A 21,518-nucleotide genomic window follows, 5' to 3' on the forward strand; every position below is an offset into this window, starting at 1 on the left:
ATGAAATGAGGAGCTTCATAGCTTCCTTATATAGAAAATGAGAGAAGAAAAGCCCCCCCCACCCCCCCAAGTGGAAAATAACGGCTAGTTGGCTTGATCCTCATCAAAATAATCTCATCCATCAATCTTCATTTGAAATAACTTGATCTCCTCCATCGATTGAATTTTTATTTTCATTTTTTAGGAAAAAATCGAATTTCTCTTAAAATCCCTTTTTTCTTAGTCCAAAAAATAATATTTTGGACTTTTATCCTCAAAAATTTCACTTTGACTTAACCACCAAGGTCCAAGGGGTCAATTTTTCTTAAAAAATCCATTTTTCCCTTCATGGAGGACCTCCAAAATTGAAATCATTTTTGACACACGAATTTTTTACGATTTTCCACTTGGAGAGAATTTATTTTCTCTCAAGTTAATTTTTGACTCAAAAATAATTATTTTTCTCGCTAATTATTTTCTTTTTATTTTTTCCATAAAAATTAATAAAGACTCAAGAGGCGAATAAATATTTTTCAACCCTCCAAATGTGTCTATAATAAAATAATTTAGCCATGGTGTCTAAATATTAGTAACCATGCACTAAAATATTTTTTACAAGATGTTACAATTTAATTTAACCCTTAGAAGGGGAAATACACATTTGACCTAGACCCTCAAGACATTACCCAATTCTACGACAAGACACATGATCTAGGATGAAAAATACATAGACTCGATAAACACTAGGACTCACCTAAGACCTTGTCAATGAATTCCACCCTAGCTTTGGGGTATATCTGAGAGAAACTTTGTCGATTATCTGTTTTTACAAACACACATAATTCGGGGAGGTTAAAAAACTCCCTAGGTTGAAAACCTTTGAGAAGATTCATAGGCTTACCTAGGTGTTGTTGCATGGCTTAATAGTCATACTAGAATCATTTACAATATAAATTTGCAGAATTTGGGTTTACAATGATGAAACTGGAAGCTGAATGATGACAATGATCTGAAAATTTTTGATCCACTGCTTTGTACTCTGCTTATTGGACTGTTGACACAAGTGTGGTCAATAGGTGGCATTGGCTTTGGTGCAATAGTCCTCAGACAACTCCCAGAGCATGTTGTTTTTCTACGATACTGGTGTCTAGGATAGAATCTCAAATCACTAACGCTACCAAACCAAGTATCACAACAAGTCTACTTTGCACAATGGAATATAAAAAATAGTAAATATACTAGTCCACAAAATATAAACAACTTTTTACACAAATATGTACAATAACCCAACTTCATTATATTAATCCAACTGAATAATACGACGGTCTAGGGCTCCCGTACCAACGATAATTGCCCTCATACATCCACTGATACAAGATTATACAACAACTAAGGCTTGGTGTCTGTCATGATGACCACCAATCTATCCTGAACAAGATACTCTGACCATTTGGCTTTAGCACGCTCTCTCAGCTCCTCTCAGTCGTACCCTGAACACATCTGCCCGGTCCTTTGGCTCCCGATCTGCAACATCTACCTCTATCAATGCTCCAAGTCCATCTGGTCACTAAATCTCGGCTCCAATCTGCTCTCTCGTTGATCATTTTTCCTTCAACGCATCAACACATCGAGACTCTTGTCGAGTTGTTCACAACTCTGTTTGTGAACAACTCGCAACTGCCCACTGCTGCTCCTCAGCTACTCAAGGACTTCTTCCCGCTATAGTTTTCATGCGCTGCTCCAATGAAGACTAACATAGGGCAGGAGCATTGCCACCTATCACCATCAAATGTCGCTTCTCCAATGATGAACACGGGATGCAACAAACTGCTCCTCTGGCTGATCATACCTATGAGCTCCAACAACTGCCACTCCTAGCAGCCAAGTGTCCTTCAATGCACTGCACTTAGGGCTTCACACTTGGGCACTTTCACGCTGCCCTCCAACAAACCTCAAATGCCCAATACAACACCAAACATCATGTCCTTCAGACTTGCTCAATCATCATCAACCTAGAGCTCTGAAGATCTGCCCTTTGTTCTACAATAGAGGAGCTATTGCACAAATCTAGGCTCCAATAGACTGTTGTAGCATCTGCCCACTGGTTAGGGCATCCAACACCTAGTATCACCCTTCCTCTTGGCTGCCAACAGACTCCCACAAAATGTCCTCTTCTAGGACACCATCCTCCTAGCAAATCTCATCAACTCAAGAGGATGACCAAACTGTCCTGCAACCTCTTGCTGCTCCTCTTGACACATGCAACTATTGTTGATGAACTTACTCTTAGGATGATCCAAATTTGTCCAACTGGACCTCCATCTAATCTGATCAAAACTAGACCCAACACCTAGCAACAATGGAGAAATGACATACCTTTAAACTGTTGTTCATGGACTGAATTCTGGTCACTGGTTAGGGAACTCCTGTAGCCCACAACAACCCACCATCTGTGACCAAAACTACCACAAAACATTGCGGTCTTCTCCCTTCTCCAAGTCTGGTAACTCGCTGCCCTAACTGACTGCTCCAGCACCCTGTTTTATGCTTGTTTAGCCCTCCAAACAGCCACTATAGGACTGAGGCCTAGTCACCATAGGTCTGTCACCCTCCGGGCTTGTTCAAGGAAGAATTATCATGCCAAAGAAAGCCCAGAACAACTCCCTCTCCATTCGTCATACCTGCAGATTGACACGCCCTTCAAACAGTTATAAGAAAAGCCTTAACGTCTCCTCTCTCCTTCGCTGAAGATGCTAGTAACCTGCGGCCTCAACAGAGATGTAATTCTCCTGCAATCATACCCAAAACAGTCCACAAAACCCTCTAGCCTAGGTTTTGGAGTATGTCCTAAGCTACAAATCTCAACAGAGCATGGCAGTCTCATTTGACAACCTTTCACATTTCCTGAGGAAATTCATAGTTCCCAATGCAAAGTGGTCTCAGTGGTCAAAAAGTCAACATGGTCTCAGAACATGCAATTTGAAGAGAGGATCCATGCCACATCAAATTTTTCCAATTAAAGATGGTAGTGGATAGTTACAACTTTGTCAAACTTGGTCAACTGGTCAAAGCAAGTTTCCAAGTGACAAAACAGGGGCAGCATTGGGTTGTTTGTAACATGCATTAGGTCTAAAGCGGTATACTCAATGCGAGAAACTGTCAGACATGGGATTTGGGTATATTAACGTATTTGTGTATTTGGAGGACGTTCTCCTATTACTTTAGGAGATATTATGTAACTTGTCTCTCTTATCTATATTGGAGTTGTGTTCTATGCTCACATTGGTATACATGGTGTGTACTCTGGTTTTTTATGTATTTATTCATAACAATCACTCATAGTTTGATCCTTTGATTCCAATTGCCTAGTAGACTTGACACCAGTCTTAATCTTCTTATCACTCCATTTATAAAACCACTTTTACTATTTGTGTTGCTAAAGCTAACTCTTGTTAATCACCTTGAAACTCTTCGTAATAAGCTTTAGTAATCCTTAGGGAAACACCTCTCAAGCTGGAGAAAAAAAACTTAAAGAGTAGGAGAAATTTATTGTGGTGACATTGAATAACTTCTCAAGTTGCCCTTGGGTTTTCACCCTTTGGATTGGAACTTTACACATTGGATGAGATTTTGAATGGTAATGGTGTGGAGCCCTTTTGTTGAGCACACAAAGAAGCGATTCTTTATATATAATAGTATGATATTCAATAAATTACACTCTATTTTTGCCGCTACTTACAGTTGTGTCCATATGTGTGCTTAAAATTATACTTCTACATGTGTTTCCTATGTTTTATTTTTTCTCTTGTCATTCCTAATGAATTGTTTAAATCTGGAGATTATTTGAATATAAAGACAGAGTAAGGCCATGGCATGTGAGTATCCTTGGACAAATTTGCAGAACCACCTCTATGGAAGAACTGAAGCTAGAGATATGATAAATCACTTAGGAACTATGACATAGTAAAAATATATCAAGACCAAAACAACCAACTGCAGAAAGAATCATCAGGGAATGACGGCTCTCAGGGATATAGAAAGAAAAGATGTCAATCCATATAGAAAACCAAACTAGTTACAAGCTAAAGCTGACATTTTAGCACTTCTACCTTAGACTAGCAAGTAATGTGGTCAACCCTTAGCTATTAAATATAAAATTTCACTTTAAACAAAATAACATATTTTTAATCTAAGAAGCATTTAAAGAAAACCAAACTAATTGAACATGTCCCCTCTAATTTAGTAATCATTCTATTTAAACCATATAGCCAATCACAAAAAAAATACATTTATCTCATCTCATATGGTGCACTTGGATTCATTACCTACTATCCGCATCCTCGAGATCTTTCTTTGCCTCCTCTGGAAGAGCTGCTAGACTGTTTAAGAGCAGGACAAAAAAACAGAATTACTTCCAAACTGAAGTGGCAAATCTAATTGCTACCTCTGCCATTTCTCTTATCCTCCACTATATCTGAAGATAGCTCTTATCTCTCTTTTATATTACTAGCACTTCACTGGAATTGCAGAAATAACAAAAAAATAATGCCTCTCTTACTACGATGTGCATGCATACCTGTGGGAGAGCTCTAACAGATTTTTCCGGAGAACTGGATATTTGGGAACCTGAAAACATTAATAGTTAAAGATGTGTGATCTAGAGAGTGGACACATTATATTTTCATATGATTATAACAGTAAATGGTTCTCATAAAAAGAAAAAGAAAAAATTGATAGGGACTTTGGCTTCCTTAACAGATATATACACTACAATAATTGACATAGAAAATCTCAGATTTGTCTAACATTTATGTTATAATCATCCAGGTAAACAGATTCTGAAATCAACTAAGTTACCAGGATGGGGATACAGATCCAGATGCGGATACAGATTCAGATGTCTATCCAATAATACTGGGGGCTATCAGTCTAACCTCTGTAGATACAATCTTAAGACCTCAAGGTGTTGCTGCATCATCATTTCTGGACAAAACTGGCCACCTGAAATAACCCGTTACGGGTACTTAAACTGGTAGATTTCCACTCCTGCCATACACCTCTAGATCTTGGGTTGTAAACTTGTAACAAGGTAGGGAACACATTTACGGGACTTGGTCTAGTTAGATATTTGAAGGTGATCCCAGTTTGAAGTCTTATTATGCCATTAACAATTAAGTATCATCCACAGTTCCACTATGATGCATCTATGGTCATCATACCTAGTGAATGGTAATTTTCACTTGATTTTGAGACAGTTTTGATAGGTGGTCCTTCATAGAAAAGCAGAGGCCTTGAGGGCACACATTCCATGCTCTCACTACACATGATGCCCAGATCGTGCTACACTTCCAGATAGCAGTGATGACCTTGCAGATGCAGCACTGCCCCTCCACAGAAAAGCATTGGGCACTTTGATGATTCAAGTTATTGATTGACACCTCAAAGCACCCCCAGATGTTGGAACGTTGAGCTCACTTTGCTTAAGGTTGGAGATTCTGAATGATGTACCTAATAGAACAAGCATGCCCCTAGCTGACCTTGACAATATTTGATGGGCATAGCTTGATCTAGAATCCAGATGATAATGGTCATTCCCAGGATGACAAGGGAGGCCTTGTAGTACAACTTGGAGCCCCAACGCTTGAGAGATTTTGTGCCATGTTATCTTTCTAGCCCCCTTGGAGATGATGCAGGGCACCCAAAGCAGGATTTTGACATATGGGACCATTTTGAGGCATGACTTGAGGGCTTCCCCTCAATCATTGGATTGATTATGATGATTGAAGATGCAACTTGCCCATACCATGTGTTTTTAGAGCTTTTATTTCCCTGAAAGGGCATTATGTCATACTAGATAGAAGTTTTGACCCACACATGTGAGCTTTTAGTGGCTTATTTTATTACATTGAGCTATTAGGTTGGTTTGTGACCCTTTTTCTTCATGTACACTCAAAATTAAACTTGCCATAGGGCTTTTAGGCTAATATTGAGAGCAGTTAACCTCATATAAATAGAGGATCACTCCTTTGTAATTTTTCATCATCACTCATGGATTTCAACCTCCTTTAGAGAGCTCGACTTAGCTTTGTGTAAATTCGCTACTTGTGGAGATGTGATCTTTTGGGTGCTATTGCTATTGGAGATTCATTTTTGTCTTGAAGATGTTTTTTGGGAATGAAAGAAGACTATTTCATGGAAGAATTTTAAGTTATTATTGCAGATTTTTATTGTTTTTCAGGTAATTGATTATTGCTAGGGTTTTCTTTGTTCCATGTCTAAATGCATACTATTTATGGAAAATCTTGGTTAATTATTGCATGTTAAATTTACCTTCCTTGAAATCCATAGGGGACCTCCTAGAGAGCTTATGCTATTTAATTTCTCCCCTCACAAAGAAGATAGCTAGGGTTTGTACAAATGAAAACAAGGTTTTTCCCCTTACTCGACGCATTAATTCATTATCTTTGAAATTTAGCCCTAAGGACTCCGTCGGTCAAGTAGGAATAGGCATTGCCATCTTTGATGTTGGTCAAAAAAATATCTAAAAGATAAATGTTTTCCCTTTTTCTTATTTTCCGAGTCCTTCAAGGCAAGTCGCCAGGGCAATTTTGTAGGTCAAAATTCAATTAGGGCATCCTTAGATGAATATTGGAGCTAAATAAACTTGGATTTAACCTTGTTGAGTCATCTCACTCAAAATATAGCCTTTTACATTTAAAACTAACTTTCGAGAAGTGCAGAAGGTACGACCTCTCTCTAAATCCCAAGAAATCTCAATTCGCGCTAAGTGAAGGGAGGCTGCTGGGACATATCGTATCACATGAGGGCGTGAAGATAGACCCGAAAAGAGTTGAAGCCATCAGCCGCATTCCACTTCCCAGAAATAAAAATGAAGTCCAAGCTTTCTTAGGAAGAATAAATTTCTTGAGAAGATTCATCCCAAATTATGCAGAGATAGTCAAAGGCATCACTGATATGCTTAGAAAGGACAATGAGGTAAAGTGGAATCCTGTTCCCCGTAATTATTTCAACAGGATTAAGGAAGCTCTGGCCAAAGCCCCAGTGTTAGCTAGCCCGGATTATTCATCTCCTTTTTTCATTTTCTCTTTTGCCTCTCCACTCACAATTGCAACAGTACTATTACAGAAAAACAAAGCAGGTCATGAGCAGCATGTTGCCTTTTTCAGCCAAGTACTGAGAGATGCCGAATTGAAATATAATATACTGGAGAAGCAGGCGTATACACTGGTTAAAGCTTTAAAATCCTTTCGCACTTATGTACTGCAGTCCAAGGTTATAACATTTGTTCCCACGACAGCAATCAAAGACATTCTAGTACAGGGGGACAGTGAAGGGAAGAGGGGAAAATGGATAGCGAAAATACAGGAGTATGAACTAGAAATAAATCCCACCAAGCTCATTAAAGGACAAGGTCTGGCTCAAATCCTGTCTGAATCTAACTGCCAAGCACTTGGGATAAATTTAATCACAAAAAATAGCAGATCTGAAGAGCACCAGAGCAACATCAGAACATCTGAACAGAAAATTTATGCCAAGTATGAGAGGTCTCAGTGGTATAAAAATGTTGTCCACTACCTCTTGCTTTTAAGATGCCCATTGGGGCTGGATTCCTCCAAATATCGAAGCTTGAGATTACATGCTCAGAAATACATTATATCAAATGGCTTACTATATTGGAAGGACCCAATGGGTGTATTGCTGCTGTGTTTAGTAGAAACAAAGACCAATAGGGTGATGGAATAATTTCATGAAGGAGCCTGTGGGGGACACTATAATTGGAAAACCACCGCACACAAAATCCTCAAGGTTGGATTTTACTGGCCTACACTGTTCAAGGATGTTTATAACAGAATCAGGAGCTGCCAGAAATGCCAGATGTTTGCTGAAAGACGGAAGTTTGCTCCTCTCCCCTTCATTCCTGTACAAGTGGAAGAGACCTTCAGACAGTGGGGCTTGGATTTTATAGGAGAGAACCCACCATCCAGTGGCCAGCACAGTTGGATATTGACAACCACTGATTACTTCACCAAGTGGGTTGAGGCCATTCCAGCTAGGAATGCTACAGATGCAGTGGTTATGAAATTCATGGAAGAGAACATATTGTCCTGCTTTGGCTGCCCTTCCAAAATCATCACTGATAATGCCCAAGTCTTTAAGTCTTCCAAGTTCACTACTTTCTGCAACAAATATAGTATTACTATCGGGCATTCCACCACATATTACCCTCAGGGTAATGGCTTGGCTAAATCCTCCAATAAAACAGTGGTGAGAATATTGAAGAAAATCGTTGCTGAAAACAAAAAGAACTGGGATTCTCAATTGAAAATTTGCTTTATGGGCCAACAGGGTAACACCCAAGAGATCCACTGGGGTATCACATTTTGAGTTGGTGTATGGTAAGGCTGATGTTTTCCCTATACAATTAGCAATGCATGTAGCAAAGCTGCTACAAGAAGCTGAGGAGGAGCCAAGTGCACTAACAAGGAGAATAAATCAGCTGGTGGAACTTCAGGAGAGCAGAGAGCAGGTGGAGGCCATATTATCTGATTATCAACAAAAGATGAAGTTGTTGTTTGACAAGAAAGCTAAGGACAGACATCTGCAGCCAGGAGATTTAGTTCTCAGGTGGGATGTCAGGCGGGAAGACAAGGGCAAGCATGGGAAATTCGATCCATTATGGTTTGGTCCCTTCAGGATTGCGGAAGAAAGAGGGAACAATACCTTTCTGCTGGAAAATTTAGATGGTGAATTGTTGGAATTACCAGTAAATGGTCAGTTCCTTAAGTTTTATTTTCAAAATTAAAATTGTCTGCTCCACTCATTGTAAATATCCGGTGTGTTTACTGCAAACTATTGAGTTAAGTTTTTCTTTAAATTTGTAAAGAATTTTTGGCTTTTTGGAAGTATCTTTTGTTCTAGAAATGACTCCATGCCTAGAGGAGTAGTTCGCAGTGTGCAGGTTCTCAGCACCTTGCTGGCAAGGAACTGTCCCTAGATGGAGCCAACGTTGTCTTCACAGGTCACTCAGTGTCTTGATGAGGGTCAGAGGTCCGGGATGCAGGATAACAGGGAAGCAAAGGCCATTTTCTGAGTCATGGAAGTCACATGAGCTTGATGGAACCTTCCCCATTGCAGGGTGCTCGGAAAGAGCTTTCCGGTGGTATCAAGAAATCCAAAAAAGGGTCCCTGGATCAAAAGTGACACTCAGTTGAACTATCCATTTGAAAAAGGCCCTGAAAGCATGAAAAGGATAAAATGGCTAAGTGTTCAAATAAAATCGCAATCAGGCCCAGAGGAATTATCGCATCGCATGAAGATAAATATATCGGCCTATCGTCAGGCCCGAGGGACATAGATATCGGCATCAGCGGATCGTAGCACACGTCCATATCGCAATCGGCGAAGTCCAAGGGGTCCCTCCCTTAAGGATTATCGACGAAGTCCAAGGGGTCCCTCCCTTAAGGATTATCGGCGGAGGCGAAGGCCGATTGCGATATATATAGACCAAACTTGCCAAGGGAGGTAGATTTCCGAAATACAAAGAAAAGCGCTGCAAAACAACGCCGGGGCTGCTCCTTCTCTCTCTTCACGTGGCACTCCATCAGCGATATCGCAATCTCGGCCATCGGCGAAACAAAGGGCTTTGGTTTAAGACTTATCGACGGTACCAAGGGTCGATTGCGATTTGTGATATCGCATATCGCAATCGGCGATCGCAATATACCAAAGATTAAAAGAGGCGAGACAATAGAGAAGCGTCGATTGTGATATGAGGGCCCGAATGCGATAAATTATAAACTACAACCTATAAAAATTTCAGGTCCAAGTAATCGGCCGATAGGAGGATTTAATGAGATGTAAAGAAAAGCCCCTCACGCGTTTATTTGAAACCTCAAGCACTTTATAGATGGGTCCTTGGTCTCTGGGGGCTATCAAAGGGGGGCCTAAGAATTAAATAAGAAATCCTCGTTGATCCGCCTATTTTAAATGAATTAATCCCGTGCCATAATGCGCTGATAAACGCTGAACAGAGCTTTGACAGACTAATGGGTCGGCAGCTGGGCGTTTTATGAGAAATAGGGGTGCTTTTAAAGAAAGACGGCCTGCAACACAGTCGGCGCTGAAGTTAGCTTAAACCTGAAGTGACTATGTTGGCCCGTTTTCACATCAAACGCCTTAAATCACCCATTGCAGCACGACATGGCCTTCACAAGAGTCTTTCGCAATAAAGGAATGTTTGACACCTCCTCCTTCTCACTGGGATCCTTCTCTCTACTCATTTACTCCAAAATTTTCAGATCATGTTTAAGAGTTCGAAGAGGCAGCAAAGCTTGAGACGACACCCTTTCTCGGCTAAGAGGGAAATCTGATCTGACAACAGAAGCCCTCGGCCCATGAATGCTCCTGTAATAATCATTAATGCCTTGATCCTCCCTTCCTTATAGATAGGGGGTCTTGATATTGTAAAAGGGTTCGAAAATATGGAGAGAAAAGGGTTGATTCTGTAACTCCTGTGATAGCTTATAGATCTTTAGAATACCACAGATTGGTGGTGATTCCTCCTTCTAAACTTTGCAGCTTGTTTGTCCTGTAAAATTACTTGTCTATTTGTTCCTCAGTCCTCCTATTCATGCATCAATAAGCACTATAATGTCTTTAAATTCTCCTGCAGATTCATTTGTATTTCTTTAAATGCACATGCCTGTGTCAGGGTTCGAAATTACATTTGCAACACTGTATGATGCGAAGTCATCTTTCTTCTATTGCTTGTTCAACGCTCCTTTTTAAATTCAGAAAGTAAATCAGCTTTATGGTTCCAGGCTCATGCTATGTGTATGAATTTCTTGGTGTTGTAAGCTCCGTAATTCTGAGTTGCTTTCCTCACTTTGTCTGTTATCATTTACTTTAAAACAATTTGATTAAACTGTGAGGTTCTGAAGGGCAAGGCCTCCACTGTGTTGTTTTATTTCCGAAATCTACTTCTGTGTATCAAGACTTATATCATTGGCTTACATCTTTGGGAAGAAGAACCACTCTCTCGTGTTCATGTTTGAAACATAGGTGATGTCTCTTGTTATTCAAAAGTCATTTGAGACACACTAATCTGGATGACCCTAAGCACTGGCCTTGTCAGCAATCCAAGGTTGTCTCTAGGGGGTTTCTCTGTATTATGTTGCATTTGTGCTGCATATGCAGGTTTTAGCCACAACACACCATATTTGGCAGTTGTGCCATATTTGGCTATGGCCATTGGTTGATTATGCAGGCATGGATGAGTCAGAAACTAGAGTAATGGAAACTACAGAGAGCACTGAGTCAAGGCAACAAGGACCACGATTGCATAGATGTTGCAATGGATTCAATGGTCACTATCAAAGGTAGGAGACTGAGACCAAGAGGACCATGATTTGCAGAGGTGGAAGTTGACTCCAGAACAACTATGCTTGGTCTTCCTTGCACGGTTCCTGGAATTGAATGAAGATCAGATCAAGCTTAGAGAAGCCATGTTGAAGTACACTAAGAATTGAGAAATAATTCTTAGTATGGAAGAACACTCAAGTGCCCATTCCTCAAGTAGAACAGTCCTATGCAGTATGGGAAGCCATGCATGAAGTATGCACTTGGGCAGTGTGGATGACAGCAGAGACAACATCGACTAGTGTGCAACAAAGGAACAAAACTCAAGATTGCAATTGAGCAACATGGGGAAGACAACATTGTTGAGAGAGATGTGAGGAGAGCTCTGTATGTGTGCACTGCTGAAGAGAGGCAAAGTGTGCTTGTGCTGAAGAAGAGAGCTGAGAGCAGAAAGCTCTGTGTGTGCTAGTGGGTGCTAGCAAACAATCAAGGGGAGTTGGTGCTTCCTGTGAAGGGTGGCTCACAAACAGATTGATGTAATAGAGTAGGTGCTCTCATTTTTACATCAATAACAAAACAAGCTTTGGTGGTTTTTCTCCCGGAAGGGTTTCCACATTAAACCTCTATGTCCAATGTGTATGCTGCTCATGGTGTGTATTTATGTGTTGATTTCATATTGCTGCGCATGATTTATTATTGATTGCTCACATGAATGGATGTCAAGTTTAAATGTTAAATATAAATTGGCAGAAAAGTTTGAATTAGCCTTAATACTGATTCACCGCCCCCCCCCCAGTATTAACATTGTTTCCAACAGAAGATTAGACTTATCTCGTGCGCAGATTGAAGAGGTAACACGCCCCATTAGAAGCTTTCTTTGCCAATATCTTCCCAGTAAAAGACAAAATCAACCCAATTTGTGCCTTCACCACAATGAAAGTCGAAATTAAACAAGCAGACAAATTCCATCTACTGCAATAGCCTCCACAGTCCCAATGCAACTGTCCTGAAACAACCTACCAAGATTCCATATTCTTTTAAGAATACAAGAACCAGGAATTTTAAAGCTTTGGCAAGATCAATGATATAACAACACCACAATGGCTTATTATGCCGTCAACAAGGATAAGGCATTAAATGCAACGTTGAACAATAATCTAGACCTGAATTTTCTAATTGCCAAATAGATAAAAACATCCATATTTGTATATCAACCTTGATGACGTTCTATATCATTTTTTGTAATTATATCTTGTTGTAAGAACATGTCAGTTTTTCAAATATATTTGATTTCACCCAATATTTCAGATTTCTCCCAATTTTTTCAGTTTGCCAATTTGTCCAATATTTTCCGAGTTTTTCAGGTCCAAGTTTATTGTTGACGCTATCTTCGGATGATTTCCTATATTTTCCCTAATATTTCCAATAAGTTTCTTTCCAGAGCTTGGGTAATATATTCTGTGAAATGATATTTGCAACATTGTATCATACCATGTAGGAATAACTAGTAAGAAGTCATCATAATCATAGCATAATAAGATATATAGTTTGACCAATGTTAATCAACGTCCCATGTCCATGTGGCTTAAATTGATAGAAAATTCACTTAATTTGGCATTAATGTATTGAAGTAGAAATTACCCCATATTTAGTAAGCATAGCCCTCTCAATTACTTTTACATAGACTCGAAGTACACTAGGATTCCCCTAATATTCTAATGACAAAATCCATTTCGGCTTTGGGGTTAGGCTGAAGGAAAACTCTGTCGATCATAGATCAGTGAGACAAAAAACCTTCCAAAACGTAGATTATCACTAGAAAATTAGGTTTGCCTAGGCAATTTACATACATGACTCCGATCTGCTAAGATTATTTACAATTTACACATGCAGACTGGGTTTACAACATAACATGATCGAGCTGAAGATGATAGTCGAATGGCACGGATATGTCGATCAAGCGCTATCCCTTTTGTCGAAAAAGAGGGTGTACTACTATGGGTAGTTGACACGTAGTGGTCAACATCTGGCTCTACTCGGGGACACGTTGCTGCACTGTAGGAATGTGAGAATCCAGAATCTACATCCACGTAACACACAACAAAATATAAGTAGCGTCCATCCAAAAAGTCATCATATAACATTGAGCACAGGAAAGATATAAGATCTTCATTTATTAACTATCTAGAAAAGTAAATCTAATCTTAAAATAGAAATGAAAATGCTGAAAAGACAAGTAGGGTTAGAAATACAGAGGATGCCCCATGGCATCAGATGTGTTCAATATAGTGTATACTAAGCATTTGCCTGCTTTCAAGCAAATCTGTCGGTTGCTTGTCGGATGTGCCATGTCCAATTTTGCATACAGAAGGACTTTCTACTATCCAAAAATCAAGTTGCTCACGGCCATCTAATGCATCAAATCTTCTTCTCATTCTCTTTCTTTTGCGTTTCTTCTTCGTGGCAGGTTGTATCACTGATGATGTGGAACATTCTACTTCAAAGCTCTCACACGAAGTATGTAAGATATGCGTGACATGTCTTCCTTGATCTTGCATCTGATCTTTATCGTTTTTAATTTTATCTGGATCACCTTCGATTAACCATCTTTCAATCGAACCAATGACCTCCTCATAATAAGATGGAGCTTGTTGCAACAAATAAGGAGGCTCCTGATCTATTGAAGTTCCCTGGTTTCTTTCATCGTCTGACCATTGTTGAAATTTTTGAACCTGTATTTTAATGGCATCTATCTGACTAGAGTGTTCAACCTTCATAGCACTGACTTCCCTGGCATGGTCTTCTTCCATATCTTTTATTACTTTATCGTTCTTTTCCTTTATGGTCATCAAACAATGCTGCATAGAGTTTATCTCTTCCTTATGATTTGCTTGCATGGTAGCCAACTGATTATTATGATCGAATGTCGTGACAGTCATTTCTTCATCCATAGTTAATAACTTGTTTTTCATAGAATTAATTTACCTATCATGATTAGCTTTCATGGTCGTCATATTTTTCTCTAAGCTTGATAACTTGCTTTACACAATGACAAAACTAATTTCTCTGTCATGATTAGTTTTCATGGTCTCAATTTCTTTAGCATGCTGACTTTGCATGTTGGTTACGTGATCAGAGTGTTTAATTTTCATGATTTCGATCTCCTTATCACGTTTTTCCAGGTGGGTGCATAAAGTTCTCATATCATTGGTGTAATTAGTTACAAATTTTTCTTGATTGATCCCCATATTTTTTACCAGCCGCATTAGTTCTTGTATAATTTGTTTCTGATCTTCCTTTTCATTGTCAACACTGTTTTTACAATTTGTCCCTTCTTTTCCAGTATCATGGATTTGATCTGCAATGGTACAGGTGGATGGCACATTCTGATATGAAGAATTGTCTTGAAATCTTTCATTGACAGCTAGACCTTTTATAAGATTACTTTCATTCTGTTGCACAATTTTAGGGGCACAAGGCGAGCTATCTGGATTACCATATCTATCTTTAAAAGCATTGAAAATGTCTTCTAAAGAAGTGAAAGAGTCTTCAAGACAATTATTAAACCAATTCAAAAAATCACCCTCTAAAGAAAGGACAAATAGATGCATTTTGACCTAAGTTGCAGGAAACGCAGGTACAGGGTCCGTTTCCGTACGGAAACGAAACGGAAACGCGTTTCCGCGTACCGTACGGCCTGGAAACGCGTTTCCGGCCGTACGGCCACGTTTCCCGAAACGGAAACTTGGCCGTACGGCCGGAAACGCGTTTCCAGGCCGTACGTGCCACGTTTCCCCCAAAAAACACTTGTTTTTTTATTTTTATTTTTATTTTTATTTTTTTATTTTTTTTTTAATTTGTTTTTAATTTTTTTTAGGGTTTCCAGGTAGTAAATGTGATGTAAATTTAATCTTAATGTTTAAATGTTTATGTAAGTAAATGTATCATTCATGCTTTATGATTGCACATATATATAATAATAATTTTTAAATATTTTTAATATATATATATATATATATATATATTATTATATATATTCGCGTTTCCCCGTTTCCAAAATTTGGGGAGGTTGCGTTTCGTTTCGCTTCCCCGTTTCGTTTCGCTTCCGCGTTTCCCCGTTTCGTGCAACTTAGATTTTGACATCTTCATGATCATATTGAGGAAGTCTACAATACATGAACGTTATACAATAAAAACTCCATAAATGCCTTCTAACAGCGACTGAACCACCACCCGAGAACAAAAGTAATTTAGAAATGGCCACTTCCGGTAAATCATGGATATCATCAGTAAAATGACATGGTTTAAATGAATAATCCATGATGGATAATGAGGGACCAAATGGATGATAGAAAGAGATCTCTACTCAAGAAAATCAAGAGATGAAAGAAGTGAAGTTGCCACTTGAACAATGAATCTAATTCTAGGATCCAAAAAGCAACAAACAAGCAGATATGAGGGAGACTTCTTGTCTGGGAAAAATAAATGAAAAGAAATGGAGTCGCCACCCAAACAAGAAACAAACTGAAGAGTAGGTGCTGAAGGAACGATTAAATGATATGACGAAAGATAAGGCGATGAAAAGATCAAATGATGCCAAAGAATGTTGGTTGTTTGACAGGCTAATGAATGGCGGAAAAGATGAGATGATGCCAAAAAATGTTGACTTTGCCAGCTCAAATGAGAGATGAGAAAGAAGAAAGAATGATGAATGTCGAATAAACCAAGGACAGAAAAAACTCTATCCCTGGCAACGACGCCAAAAAATGTTGTCGCACAGATTGTCACGACAACGCTCAGACCGGGGGCTGTTACCCTGATCCCCGATCTCTCCTTTTAAGCCATCTCCCGAGGCTAAGGGGGGTAGACCCTATAAGATAAAGGAAGACCAACTGTGGAGCAGTTGGGTTGGGAGACACAGCAAGGGAAAACAAGCACTTGATTGATTTTAGAAATTAATGTACCAGTGCCTTATGGAGTTAATGATTAAATGAATATTTATTAAATGTTGCAGAAATATGAACCTTGTAAAACAATCATTCATCATCAAATAACCCAAGCAAAGATTAATTTTACCAAATGCAAGATGATTGACAAATGCTCAATGCTTTAACAATGTTCAAGCAATTAAACTTCAAGAAAAATCAAATGCTTTAAATGATCATAAAATTTAAATGCTGACCAGTTACCATTTTCATATAGCTAACTTTAAATAAACATTTAAGTGCATTTAACTATAGAGAAGTGGAACATAGATACCACAAAAGTCACCAAAAATGAATTTTCAGTTTTTAATTAAGCTTTTCAAAAAAATTTAATTTTTATACATTTTTATATAAATAAAACAAAATTAAACTAAACTAAACTAAATGAAACTCAAAATTATTAAAATTCAATCCTAAAATCAAATAAATCTAAAAAAAAATCAGAACAAAATATGAACCCATTAAAATCTAAAACTTTTTATGATTTATTATTTTTTTATTTTTTTTATGATTTTAAAATTTTTAATTTAAAATGAAATGAAACTTAAAATCTAAATAAAATCTAATCTAAAACTAACACCTAATCTATATACATAAAATGAAACAACATAAAATCTAATTTCTAAAAAAACTTAAATCTAAGACCTGAAAAAGAAACTTTTTATGCCCTTTTTTAACATTTATTTTTTAAATTCTAAAAAAAAAAAAACTAAATCTAAATAAAGCTAAAATCTATTCTTAAACTAAGATCCTAAAAAAACTGAAAAGGAACCTTTTTATTTTTAAACCATTTATGATTTTTTATTTTTTACTTTTTTATGATTTTAAAATTCTAAAAAGAAGAACTAAAATCTAATGTTTTTAAAACTAATAATAATCTGATTCTAGAACTTAAGATCTAAATACAAAAAAAAAAAAAGTACGCTAACTTAACTAGCATATATATACATAAATTATAAAATTAACCTGAAGCTGAACTAATTATAAACTTAAATGAAATGAAAATTAAATAACATAAAAAGAAAACTAAAACGCATATATCAAAAGAAATGAAATAGACTATGCTAACCCTAACACACACGATATCAAATAAAAATCGAACGCTTTGTTTGTGCAGGTTGGTGTGTAGGATGGACGGATGAGGGAATGGCAGGTTCGATGGGCAAGGGCTGCGAAGGGAAGACGGATTGCAGGCCTGGACAACGTAATGGGGTTGCAGTTCTGGAACCGGCAGCGTGGGATTGAACAGCGATGAAGGGAAGGAAGCTGCGAGCTGGAACGAGAGAAGGAAAGGGACTGAACGCAAGTGATGGATGAGAATGAAGCTTGCAGCAGCGTGAGGTGAAATGAAAGGCAGAAGGGCAGCATAGAAAATAAATGGAGTAAGCTGCGTGAGTTTTGGAAGAATGCGTGGGAGCCAAGGGAGCTGTGTGGGGACTCTTTGCGTGGAATGAGGACTTCAATGATAGCAAAGAAAGACTGCGGATGAGGACTTCGGAGATACAACAATGGGTTTGAGGAGCCATAGTGAGGGAGTGGGAATGAGGGTTTTGGAGGTGACTGCTGCGGATAGCTGAGAAGAAAAACGCAGAGGGACAAAATGCTACTAGTGTGCTGCCAGTGGGAGAAAACTGCTTGGAGGTGAAGCAGCAATCCCACAACTTGTTTTTTTTTTTAATTTCAAAAATTTTCTATGAAATGAAAACCCCAGGCAACAGTGAAAAATGAAAACGTAGGTAGCAAACCCGTAGTCCAGAAACTTGATTGAAATTTTAAACCCTTCCTGCTTCAGATTACCTGATGGAAACCCTTGAAAAATTTTCAAAATTTGTACCTGCAACCTGCAAAAACCGAACACCCAGAAATAAAATGTGCAAGGAAGAAACCCTAAACCCTAACAAAAAAAACCAACTAAATAATTACAGTAATTACAAATTAAAGGCTCTAAATAGCCAGATTTCTCGTTATGCCACAAAAATATTTTCAGAATTTTAAACTTAATGTGAGGTGCTTCAGAAAACCCCTTCATGCATCTGCAACACAAATTCTAATGATAAGCCCGGGATTAAAACTGGCTGGGTTCTTTCAGAAAACGCAATCCGGGAGTTGGCTAGTTCAGCCGAGAACTTCCCCTAACGCCCGGTAAACTCAAAACTAAAGATATCCTGCACAACTTAAATCAACCATTAACATAGAGGGAGAAAACAATAGTGAAATTTAGATCAAATGGAGATATCTGCCATTATATTTCAAAAATTAAACTATCATTCAAACCCCAAAGATCAGACAAGATACCTGTGCCTAGATCAATCTTCATCAAGCTATTATCAATGGCTGAAAATAAAATTATGCAGAAAAATAAAACATCTTACAGCATTTCCAGAAGAGTAACACCAGCAAGATTTTCAACCCCAAAATCTTTCTTTATTGCACAAAAAATGACTACAAGAGAGCTTTCTTTAGCACTAGACTCTAAGATCCAATGATCTGAAATGACCCCTGACACCCTATTTAAACGAAAAATTCCCAACGGCTAGTTCGAGTGATCCATGTCAAAATGATCTCGACCGTCGATGAGGATCAAAATCCCTTTTAATCTCATCTGTCGAAATTTTTTAAATGCATTTTAATATATTAAAAATTTAAATTTTGCATTTATTTCCTCAAAACTTTTGACTTATTATTATTTTATTATTTTATTTTATTTTTTTTTTAATTTTTTATTTATTTTATTTTATTTTTAATTTTTTAATTTTATTATTTTTTATTTTTGGATCCTCGAACTTAGCCTTTGGAAAAGTCACCTAGGACCTAAGACTTATGAGGGGATAAAACATTTTCTAACCCTCAAGACACTTTACATCATGACTTACAATTTTTCATCTCAAGGGGGAAAACCCATTTGACATAGACCCTCATAGATCACCCAGTTCTGCGACACAAATATAATCTAGCAGATCAAGCAATTTGTAATAACCTAACCAAATAGTTAGAATTATCTCCAAATTATTTTTACATAGACTCGAAGTACACTGGGATTCCCCTAAGATTCTAATGACAAAATCCATTCCGACTTTGGGGTTAGGCTGAAGGAAAACTCTGCCGATCATGGATCGGTGAGACAAAAAACCTTCCAGAACATAGATTATCACTAAAAAATTAGGTTTGCCTAGGCAATTTACATAGATGACTCAGATCTGCTAAGATTATTTACAATTTATACATGCAGACTGGGTTTACAACATAACATGATCGGGCTGATGATAATAGTCGAATGGCACAAATACGTCGATCAAGCGCTATCCCTTTTGTTGAAAAAGGGGGTGTACTGCTATGGGTAGTTGACATGTAGTGGTCAACAGGTTCTAGTCTTCAAGATCAGGCTGAATTAGAGATTTTTAATAGTGATGCACTAGCTCCCATGCATCCATGGGAAAGTGATTGCTTCAAATGGGTACTTTTCGGTTGAGATATATTATTTTAGAGCCACACCTTTAAATTTCATCATCATTTACAATACAATATATAAGAACATCCGGCATCCAAAACCCTAATCCATTGACCCAAATTAGATTACAACCTTAATTCCTTGACTAGAATTAAAAAACCATGGGCTGAAAAACTATGTGCCAAATACGAACACAAAAAGCCACCCAAAAAGAAAAAATATTTGGGGGTTCCAGCCCCCTCCCACTATGCCTGATGCACACGAATCATGCATGAGCCTAGTCATGCAAAGAATATAACACATAATCAACATCATGAGTACATTACAGCAGGTGAATTGGTTAGTTGATCCACTGACCACAACACCGTCAATTCATTGAGTGCCTTTTAGACTTGGCACATGGCCGTGTGTCTTTGTTATTTAGGAATAGATGGTTGGATAGAGTTCAAAAAAGTTATATTTTATATAGGTACATGAAAAGGACACATCAGAGATACATGTGGATATTTGATACAATGGCAGCATGTACCTCATACATATGCAATGTGGTATTTAGAGTAAGTATAGGAGGTTGACGACGCCAAAGGGGTGTGATTAGAGTGAATTTGTGGTGTCGTATTTTACAAATTTGATCACATTTTTGGACACCCTTTGAGGAGATAAACATGGGGCTCTGTTTTTAGACAAATATGAGAAATTGTTATTTTTAGCAATTTCTATTTCTAGTAGGCTACTATTTCTAATATTTTTTGGAGAGTGGTTCGATTGTTGAAGTTATTTCATATTTGAGGACCTAGTTGCAAGATTTTCCCATGGTGTGAGTTTCATTGGATTCCAAGAATGTGCTAATTTTAGCAGTGCTATTCTTAGCAGGTGACTAGACATTTGGAGACCCCATATGGCAAGCAGCATCAATGTTTGATTTCAAACTGTTGAAAAACCACCTACAAGTCAATTTTCCCTTGTAGGAATTTTTTCAAACGCTTAGTCAAACTCTGATTTCTGTCTCCAATAAAAGCTTTCTCAAATAATGCATTTAAATTTAAATACATACAATCTGATTTTTTTTATGAGCGGAAATACAAATGACTAAATTTGATATTAAGCATCGCAAAACAACAGTATGCAACCACACATTTGACATAGAAATTTTGGGCAATGCCCCTGGAAACACCTCAAAGGGAAAACCAGTGAGAAGAGGAATTTATGATTGAACCCAGTGAGGAAATTTCTTTACAATAGGTGTAATTTCTAGCAATACAAATTTGTACTTATCTCGTAAATCATGCCAAACAGTCCCTAAATTTTCTGCTGCTTAACCTGCCTCAATTCTCGTGTTGTACATCCCACATTTGCTGCTGTACGGCCTGCAGTAAATGTGGTTGAACAGACCTCGAAATTTGTGCCCTTCTTGCCTCAAATTTTGTGCCAAATATGCCTGTTACTTCACTTGAGAATCATGCCCAAATGCAGCCTAGAAAAATGTGCCCTTGCTGCCTCGATTTCTATGCAGAGATAGCTTGTATGGTACAACAATATACACATTGATTTTTGTGCCCTTCTTTGCCTAGAAAATCGTGCCCATACTTAGTTGTACGACTTGCTTAATGGCTGGAAACTTTTCCTAGAAGTGTGTGCCCAATCTAAAGACTTCTCTCCTTGGGATTTATGCCCTTCTCCTTATTGCTCCTCTATTTTTTCTCCTCGGCTCATCTTCATCTCTTCTC

The 21,518-nt window shown here is 38.0% G+C and overlaps 1 long non-coding RNA gene across 3 annotated transcripts in view; it reads right to left on the bottom strand.

Moving 5' to 3' along the window:
• The window catches only part of LOC149259531 (uncharacterized), a 241,052-nt gene that overhangs the window by 155,583 nt on the left and 63,951 nt on the right, over positions 1-21,518 (bottom strand). For all 3 annotated transcript variants that reach the window (XR_016247379.1, XR_016247374.1, XR_016247376.1), the window contains 2 exons: positions 4,556-4,605; positions 4,305-4,358 (listed from right to left, as the gene is read on the bottom strand). This is a non-coding gene — a long non-coding RNA (uncharacterized LOC149259531). The remainder of the gene's footprint in view (positions 1-4,304; positions 4,359-4,555; positions 4,606-21,518) is intronic.

Source organism: Pinus tabuliformis, chromosome 6 (genome assembly GCF_031772625.1).
Source record: "Pinus tabuliformis cultivar Carrire ecotype Pingquan chromosome 6, CPIR1, whole genome shotgun sequence".
NCBI classification, from domain to species: domain Eukaryota; kingdom Viridiplantae; phylum Streptophyta; class Pinopsida; order Pinales; family Pinaceae; genus Pinus; species Pinus tabuliformis.